Here is a 10,369-nt window from a genome sequence, read left to right on the forward strand (position 1 = left end):
GCAAAACTTCCTAAAAGTTGCCTGTAGGCATCCTGTTCTCCTGCCTTACACCTCTCATCTCCTTCCTTCTCCCTGCCTTGCCTCTGAAATGCACTCCAAGTTTCAAAACTTCATGTAGAAAATAGAATCACTGAAGTTTGCCATCCATCCAGCCTCTCAAGGACCGTTTATTATCCTCAACTGGGTGCCTTGTAAAGGTGGGAGATGGGATGATGGTGTCTGTCTCATTTCCAATGCTGACTGGTTTCTCAAAGGATTCAAACCACAAAACATTTCTCTCCTCTTCTCTAGGTATAGGAGTAAAATTCTGCTAGTAAGAAAAATCAGATTTTTTTATCCAAACCATTAACGTGACAAAAATACATAAAACAAAGTAACAATGACAGAATGTTCTTAATCAATAAATTCTCCATTTAAAAGGCCGTGATCAGCATAAAAACAATTCACACAAACTTTAGGATCTTGATTACATCTGAAAATTTCAGGAAGAGGGTCCAAGAGTTTCATTTGAACCACTAATTATAAGAGCAAAAAAAGGCGGGGGGAATCAAATAACTACAGGAGATTGAAGAAATAAATTATGAGGCATCCTATCCTCTACAGCCTGTAAAAAGATTGACATGGATCTCTAGGCAAAGCCATGGAAAGATGGCCATTGTATTTTGTGAATAAATAAATATTGCTAAATTATGTTTGAAAGGGATGAACCACTTTTCACTACCAGCATATTGGTGATTGCCTGTTACTCTACACACCCTTGATAATGCATTGAGTTAGTAATCTCTCTCTTATTTAAAAAAATATTTATTATTTATTTATTTGGGTTGCACTGGGTCTTAGTTGTAGCAGGTGGGCTCCTTAGTTGTGGCATGCGAACTCTTAGTTGTGGCATGTATGTGGGATCTAGTTCCCTGGCCAGGGATCAAACCCGGGGCCCCTGAATTGGGAGCGCAGAGTCTTAACCACTGCACACCAGGGAAGTCCAGGTAATCTCTTTTTAATTTTTGCTCATATGCACATATGCACTCATATGCACATATCTGTGTGTTCATGCACGCGTGCATGCCCACACATGCATAAAATCTCTTTATTCTAATCGCTAATGAGAAATGAGTAAAATCTGTTTACCATCCAAATTCTTTTTTCCTCAAAGGCTCTCCAGAGATTTATTTATTTATTATTATTATTATTTTTAACATCTTTATTGGAGTATAATTGCTTTATAATGGTGTGTTAGTTTCTGCTTTATAACAAAGTGAATCAGCTATACATATATCCCCATATCTCCTCCCTCTTGCATCTCCCTCTAGGTGGTCCCAAAGCACCGAGCTGATCTCCCTGTGCTATGTGGCTGCTTCCAATTAGCTATCTGTTTTACATTTGGTAGTGTATATATGTCCGTGCCACTCTCTCACTTCGTCCCAGCTTACCCTTCCCCCTCCCTGCCTCAAGTCCATTCTCCACGTCTCCGTCTTTATTCCTGTCCTGCCCCTAGGTTCTTCAGAACCTTTTTTTTTTTTTTTAGATTCTATATATGTGTGTTAGCATACGGTATTTTTTTTTTTTTTTTTTTGCGGTACTCGGGCCTCTCACTGTTGTGGCCTCTCCCGTTGCGGAGCACAGGCTCCGGACGCGCAGGCTCAGCGGCCGTGGCTCACGGGCCCAGCCGCGGTCCTCCTGGACCTGGGCACGAACCCGTGTCCCCTGCATCGGCAGGCGGACTCTCAACCACTGAGCCACCAGGGAAGCCCCTATTTTTAGTTTTTTAAGGAACCTCCATACTGTTCTCCATAGTGGCTTTATCCATTTACATTCCCACCAACAGTGCAAGAGGGTTCCCTTTTCTCCACACCCTCTCCAGCATTTATTGTTTGTGGATTTTTTGATGATGGCCATTCTGACTGGTGTGAGGTGATACCTCATTGTGGTTTTGATTTGCATTTCTCTAATGATTAGTGACCATCCAAATTCTTGAAGGATCAGTTTGTCTACTCTTCTAGTGCACAAAGCTGATGGGATAAAATTAGTTACTTTGATTTGTTTTGAAACTTTCTCTGCCCTGGCGGTAAAGGTCTATTTGAAGGGTGCTAAGAAAAGAAAAATAGAAGAGGAGAAAACATTTCCTAAATGTTCCTCATTCTCTGAGGTCAGTATTATCCTGACACCAAAGCCAGACAAAGACATTACAAGAAAAGAAAACTACAGACTAATATGCTTTATGAATATAGATGAAAAAATTCAACAAAATACTAGCAAGTCAAATCCAGCAGCATATTAAAAGATTATACACCATGACCAAGAGAGACATTCTAGGAAAGCAAGGATGGTTTAGTATATGAAAATCAATTAATCTACCATATTGATAGAATGAAAGGAAAAAAAACACATGATCATCTCAATTGATGCAGAAAAAGCATTTAACAGTATCTAACTCTCATTCATAATAAAAACACCCAACAAACAAGGACTAGGAAGGAACTTCCTCAATCTAGTAAAGGGTATCTACTAAAATCCACTTAAAAGGAAAGATTGAAAACTTGTTCCCCTAGCAACAAGACAGAATGTCAGCTCTCACCACTTATATTTAGCACTTTCTTTTTTTTTTTTTTTTTGCGGTACGCGGGCGTCTCACTGTTGTGGCCTCTCCCGTTGCGGAGCACAGGCTCCGGACGCGCAGGCTCAGCGGCCACGGCTCACGGGCCCAGCCGCTCTGCGGCATGTGGGATCTTCCCGGACCGGGGCACGAACCCGTATCCCCTGCATCGGCAGGTGGACTCTCAACCACTGCGCCACCAGGGAAGCCCTCTATTTAGCATTTTGCTTTAAGTTTTAACCAGGTAAATTAGACAAGAAAAAGAAATAAAAGACATATTTTATTTGGGAAAAAAGTGGGAAAGAAAGAAGTAGAACTGCATTTCCAATGACATTATCTTCTATATAGAAAATCCTAAAGGGTTGATAAAGACACTGCAAGACTTAATAAATGAGCTCAGCGAAGTTGCAGGATACGAGGTCAAAATACAAACGTAAGTTGTCTTTCTATAAACTAGCACTGAAAAAGCTGAAAAATAAATTAACAATTCCATTTAAAATAGCATCAAAATGAAAAAAGAAAACAATTAGGAATAAATGTTACCAGGGAGGTATAAGACACTAAAAATTATAAAATAATACACTACTGAATGTAAAATAGATAGCTATTGGGGAAGCAGCCGCATAGCACAGGGAGATCAGTTCAGTGCAGTGCTTTGTGACCACCTAGAGGTGTGGGATAGGGAGAGTGGGAGGGAGACACAAGAGGGAGGGGATATGGGGTCATATGTATACGTATAGCTGATTCAGTTTGTTATATAGCAGTAACTAACACAACAATGTAAAGCAATTATACTCCAATAAAGATGTTAAAAAATTATAAAATATTGCTGGAAGAAATGAAAGAAGACCCAAGTAAATGGAAAGACATCCTGTGTTCATTGATTGGAAGACTTAATATTGTTAAGATGGCAATACTCTCCAAATTAATCTTCAGGTTAAAATAAATTCCTTTCAAGATTTCAGTCGGCCTTTCTGAAAAAAGTTGACAAGCTGATCATGAATTTATATGGCAATTCAAGGAACACAGAATATAAAAAATACTCTCGAAAAAGAAGAACAGGGGACTTCCCTGGTGGTCCAGTGGGTAAGACTCCACGCTCCCAATGCGGGGGCCCTGGATTCTATCCCTGGTCGGGGAACGAGATCCCGCATGTATGCAGCAACTAAGAGTTCGAATGCCACAACTAAAGATCCTGCACGCCGCAACTAAGACCAGGCACAGCCTAAATAAATATTTTTTAAAAAAAGAAAAAAAAAAAAGTTAGAGAAGTCACACTTCCTGATTTCAAAACTCACTACAAAGCTACAGTAATCAAGACTTTGTGGTACTGGCATAAGGATAGACATATAGATAAATGGAATATAATTGAGAGTCCAGAAATAAACTCATACATTTATGGTCAAGTGATTTTTGACAAGGATGCCAAGACAATTAAATGGGGGAAAGAATAGATTTTTCAATAAATGTTGCTGGGACAACTGTATATCCACTTGCAAATGAATGAAGTCGAACCCTTGCTTCACATTATATACAAAAATGAACTTGGGATGGATCAAATATAGGAGCTGAAACTATAAAACTTTTAGAAGGAAACATAGGTGTAAACCTTTGTGACCTTGCATTTGACAATGATTTCTTAGATATGATACCGAAAGCACAAGTAACAAAAGAAAAAATAGAAAAATTGGACTTCATCAAAATTAAAAATATTTGTGCTTCAAAGAATACCATTGAGAAACTGAAAACACAAGCCACATAAAGTGAGAAAAAATTTTCAAATCATGTATCTGATAAGGGTCTAGTATCCAGAATATATAAAGGACTCTTACAACTCATTAATAAAAAGATATTTAACTCAGTTTTAAAATGAGCAAAGAATTTGAATAGACATTTCACCAAAGAAGACATACAAATGGCCACTAAAACATTAAAAGATGCTTAGTCATTAGGGAAATGTAAATCAAAACCACAGTGGGATACCCCTTCATACCCCTGGAATGGCTATCATCAAAATGATAGACAATAGCAAGTGTTGGTGAGGATGTGGAAAAATCAGAACCCTTATATATTGATGATGGGAATGTAAAATGGAACAGCCCCTTTAGAAGACAGTTTGCAGTTTCTTGAAAGGTTAAACATGGAGTTACCAATGATTCAGCAGTTCTACTCCTACCTATTTACCCAAGAGTACTGGAAACATGCTTCCACACAAAAAGTTGTATATGAGTATTCACAGTGACATTATTCATGATAGCCCCAAAGTAGAAACAACCCACATGTTCATCAACTGACGAATGGATAAACAAAATGTGATATATCCATACAGTGGAATATTATTCAGTCATAAGAATGTATGTGGTACCAATACATATTACAACATGCATGGACCTTACAACCATTATGCTAAGTGGAAGAAGCAAAACACTAAGGTGAGTGAATGCTAACGGATAGGGGTTTCTTTTTGGAGTGATGTGAATGTTCTGGAATTAGATAGTAGTGATGGTTGTACAACTTTGTTCATACTCTAAAAATCACCGAATTGTACACTTTAAAAGTATAGTGTGTGAATTATATCTCAGTGAAAAATCAGAAGTGTTAATTTTTCTGTGTTAAGAAATTAGAGTATATTTGGTATTTTATATAGTTGAATATTTAGAAACTCACACCTAATAGAATTCTGGGACAGTCTTAAACTATAATTGAAAATGTGTAATTGAGTAATTTAGACTTTGATTTAAAATTGAAATCTTCCTAAGTTTATATACATTATTAGCATATCTAAGAGAATTTTAGCCATTAACTTATTTTGCAAGTTTAATGTATCATAGTAATACTCAGGCTTTTTATTTTCTTAAGTCAGATAATAGAAGTATTTGGAAAGGAAAACAAATATAGAAAACTTAAAATTCAGCCTCAAATGTTTTCATTTGTTAATGGAATCAACTATTTTTTAAAATATTTATTTATTTGTATCAGGTCTCAGTTGCGGCTCACAGGCTCCTTAGTTGCACCATGTGAACTCTTTAGTTGCGGCATGCATGTGGGATCTAGTTCCTTAACCAGGGATCGAACCCAGGCCTCCTGCATTGGGAGTGCAGAGTCTTAACCACTGCACCATCAGGGAAGTCCCTGGAATCAACTGTTAACTAAAGTTCCCTTAACAATGACAGTAAACGTTTGTTAAACTTATAAATAAGATAATAAGATATGTAAGCTGAATTTCAATACTGTAACTTTAATAAATTAATTATTAGTTTTAAAAAGCAAAATATGCCTGAAAAATCTCCCCTTTCTTTTCTGCCCCCCTCCTTTGCTGGGGTGACAGAACAGAGTTACTTGTGTCCTCATAGAGATAGTCTATACATAAGCATGTTGTTTACTCCCACCTTTTAATTCTCTCCCTTCTTCAGAATGACCTCTATGAATAGCCAACCCTGGACGGTTGTTGGGCTGGTCCTTCGCTTTGAGTGGCTGGAAGATGGCACTGCAGTGACAGCTGTCGGGCCCAGTAGGCCATCTGTGAACTTGCACCTCAGATTTGGAGATAATAGTTGTTAGGGGCTGAATTGGGCCCTTCAAAGAAGTGATGAAGTTAAAATGAGGCCATTAGGGTGGGCCCTAATCCAGTCTGACTGGTGTCCTACAAGGAGGAAGAAATCTGGACGTAGAAAGTGAAACAGGAGGGAAGGGGGCAGGGTACAACCTTTAAAAGAATGATATAGCCATAGGACATGACAAAAACTGGTTAGAACTAACTAGATCCAAGATGGCGGAAGATTTGACTTCCAGTGGACCTTAAGCCTCATCATACACTCATTGTAATACATTAGAGTAAGGTAAGTGACACACCCACCAGTGCCACGACAGTTCTGAGGCCAACCATCAAAGACCAGAAAGTGGGCTGTGGCCCAGTTCCTGGAAATCTCTGCCCCTTCCCCAAAATAGTTGGAATAATCCTCCCACTCATTAGCCTATGAAATTACCCAGCCCATAAAAACTAACCATGCAGGCTCTAGAGCGCAGGCTCAGTAGTTGTGGCGCACGGGCGCTTAGTTGTTCCGCAGCATGTGGGATCTTCCTGGATCAGGGCTCGAACTCATGTCCCTTGAATGAGCAGGCAGATTCTTATCCACTGTGCCACTGGGGAAGTCCCAAACCTGTCAACAAATTGATCTTGGACTTCCAGCCTCCAGAACTGTCAGAAAATAATATCCGTTGTTTAAGACACCCAGTCTGTGGTATTTTGTTATAGCAGTCCTAGCAAACTAATACAACAGTTCTCTTTGATCTCATGCATTCTTTCAGTGGACTTCAGGAATTTGTATTATCCAAGCTGTTTCCTCTCAGATGGAAAACTCTGAAAGCAAGTTGAAGTTTTAGCTCTCTCCTTTCCCTCTTGCAGACATGCCCTGTCCTACAGGTCTCACCCTGGGGCTGCTGCTGCCTCCTCCCCTTTGAACTTTATTCTTTCCTTATTTTGCACACCTAGCACTTATCCTGAATCTTACAGGATGCTGTAAACACCCTCAGGGCTCCAAACGGAGGCACAGTTGAAAAGGCTTATTTGCCGTGAGAATAAGATTATTCTCTTATTTGTAGAGAATAAGAAATAACTTATTTAAAAAACTGGAGATTTTCCAGTGCTTGGCTTTCAGCACACCCTAATAGCTTTGTCAGCTGATTTTTTTTTTTTTTCCATGTGGGATCTTAGTTACCCGACCAGGGATCGAACCCATGCCCCCTGCATTGGGAGCATAGAGTCTTAACACTGGACCACCAGGGAAGTCCCTTAGCTGAATATTTAATTAAACATGATTTTTAAATGATAGATCTTGTTTCATTTTGGTTTTGCTTGTAACAGAAGCAGTCAAGGAATTGAGTGATACTGCTACACAAAACATTTTTTTTTTGGCTGCGTTGGGTCTCGTTGCTGCATGCGGGCTTTTGTCTAGTTGCGGCGAGCGGGGCTTCTCTTCATTGAGGTGCGCGGGCTTCTCATTGCGGTGGCTTCTCTTGTTGCAGAGCCGGCCCTAGAGCATGTGGGCTTCAGTAGTTGCAGTGCACGGGCTCAGTAGTTGTGGCGCACGGGCTTAGCTGCTCCGTGGTGTGTGGGATTTTCCCGGACCAGGGATGGAACCCGTGTCCCCTGCGTTGGCAGGCGGATTCTTAACCACTGCAACACCAGGGAAGTCCCCCAAACTCTTTTTTCCTATAAATTTTTGGAGGTTAGTGGTGCAGAAAAATTTTAAATTTGACTTTCATTGTCCACAAATATTTCAATTCATGAAACTTAAAAAAATGAAATCGATTTGGAATATTAAAATTTTCATGCAATGCTTTATTGCAATGCTCAGAATACAGATGGGGCTCGGGAGTTAGCATTTTTAATAAGTTTACCCAGGGAACTACCAGGTTAACAGATGGAGGCTTTGAGGATTAGGATTGCTGTGCTGATGGATAGTCTTTAGTATGGTTTGGAAACCAGGGCGGGTGGGGTGGGGTGACTGTGGGGCTCCTGGGCATGGAGGCCTCTTTGTGCCCCGCTTTCCTTGTAGACCAGACTCCAGCCTCCATGACCTTCCCTGAGTTCCAAAGGGCAGATTCGTACAGTTGCTCATCAAGGGAGGAGCAGCCAAGAAACCACCTGAGGTGAGATTAAAGGGACCAGAGAAGCTCATCCAGATTAAGAGACCCACTGCCTGAGACCCTGCTCACACCCTCATCTAACCCCACCCTTGGAGTATTGTCATAAAACTCCTCATCAGATCCTCCTGGGTTGGGACACATTTTTCGAGACAGCGGCCCGTTCTGTCCCCCTTTGCCTGGCAAAGCAATAAAGCTATCCTTTTCTATTTCCCCCAAAGCTCTCTCCGAGATCCGATTTGACAGCGGTGCGCAGAGGCCGAGGTTTGCCATCAGTTTCTGTGACAAAGTGTGCAAGTCCTATCTGTATTCATTTAAGTGACTTCATGCTGAACGTGAAGTATTTTAAATGTAAGCTTGATGCATTTTATAACATAAGATTACATGTAATCTTGATGTATTTCAAAAACTATGAATTAATCTTTCTACGGTAACAGAGAAGGAGTTGTATCTCTCTTTTTTGGGGAACAGTTTTATTGAATATAATTCATATGCCAGAGAATTCACCCATTTAAAGAGTACAATTCAGGGCTTCCCTGGTGGCGCAGTGGTTGAGAGTCCGCCTGCCGATGCAGGGGACGCGGGTTCGTGCCCCTGTCCGGGAAGATCCCACATGCCGCGGAGCGGCTGGGCCCGTGAGCCATGGCCGCTGAGCCTGCGTGTCTGGAGCCTGTGCTCCGCAACGGGAGAGGCCACAACAGTGAGAGGCCCGCGTACCGCAAAATAAATAAATAAATAAATAAAATAAAGAGTACAATTCAATGGCTTAGGTGTGTTCACGGGGTGGTGCAACTATCACACCATCGCTTTTATTATATTCTCGTTACCCCCAAAGAAACATTGCATCCTTTAGTCATCATCTCCAAATACCTCTATCCCCACAGCCCTGGGCAACTATTAATCTCCTTGGTGTGTCAGGATTTGCTTATTCTGGACATGCCATATAAATGGACTCCTACACGTGCAGTCATGTGACTGGCTTCTTTCACTTAGCGTAACGTTGTAAGGTTGGTCCATGTTGTAGGGTGTATCAGTATCTCTTTCCTTTTCACGGCAGAGTAATATTTCATTGTATGGATAGTCTACATTTTATTTTTCAATTCATTAGCTGGCAGACATTTGGATTATTTCTACTTATGGCCTTGTGTTGTGGTTAATGTAAGCTTTACATGGCTTGAGAAAGAATGGCTATAAGGCTGTCTAAAAGAGAATAGTGATGGAAGAGGTAAAATTTATGTATTAGATAATTGGTAAAAAGCAGTTCAGGGAGATAAAGAAGCCAGGAGGAACTGTCAGCAGAACGTGAACTTAAAAAGAAAAAACAAACAACTGGAATTTTATTAATCTTCCTGAACTACTTGCAGCTGTATCTATCAGGTGACCTGTGGAGCTGGACCTCTGTCAAATGGGGGCTGCTGAGCACGGGAATCCCTTGTTGTCTGGGGCATCCACCATTGCCTGAGAGGCAGTTTTTCTCGTGACAGCCCAAAGACCATTTTCCTGTTTTCTTTGACCCCCGGCCATGAGAGCAGGGTGAGAGACCTAGACTTGACCAATCAGATAATCCTGCCTGGGCAAGTGACCCAGAGATAGAGGCATTCTGAGTGCATTTCGATTGCGGGAGCAGCTACAAATTGAATGCTCACTGAAGTAGGGCCGAAGGAGCTGATGTGGCCGTGGCAGCAGTGTCCTTGCCAGTCTCTTCCTGGGCGTGATTTTGGCCGTGGTTCTGGCTGCTTAGCATGGGACAATAGCCAAGAAAATTCTGAAAATAAGTAATGAGGAGGGACTAGCTGTACCAGTCGTTAAATTTTATTATAATTAAATACCATATTGTACTTTATTTATTTATTTTTGGCCGTGCCACGTGGCTTGCGGGATCTTAGTTCCCCAATCAGGGATTGAACCTGGGTCCTCGGCAGTGAAAGTGCCGAGTTCTAACTACAGGACTGCCAGGGAATTCCCTGTACTTGAGTTATTTTTAAAGTTCATGTGCAGTAGTTAAAAATGGTAAAAAATTTAAGAAGGAACATTTAGAGACTAAAATCTCTTAGAAATTATTATAACATTCCTCTTTAGAACATTTGGCTTACTTATCATTTTAGAACTCGCATTTGAATCCTTTTTTGA

At 40.7% G+C, this 10,369-nt stretch overlaps 1 long non-coding RNA gene across 2 annotated transcripts in view; it reads left to right on the top strand.

Annotated features, from left to right (window-relative positions):
• Positions 1 to 10,369, top strand: part of LOC137225406 (uncharacterized) — a 32,661-nt gene that overhangs the window by 8,980 nt on the left and 13,312 nt on the right. The window lies entirely within an intron of this gene.

Source organism: Pseudorca crassidens, chromosome 5 (assembly GCF_039906515.1).
Source record: "Pseudorca crassidens isolate mPseCra1 chromosome 5, mPseCra1.hap1, whole genome shotgun sequence".
Classification (NCBI taxonomy): Eukaryota; Metazoa; Chordata; class Mammalia; order Artiodactyla; family Delphinidae; genus Pseudorca; species Pseudorca crassidens.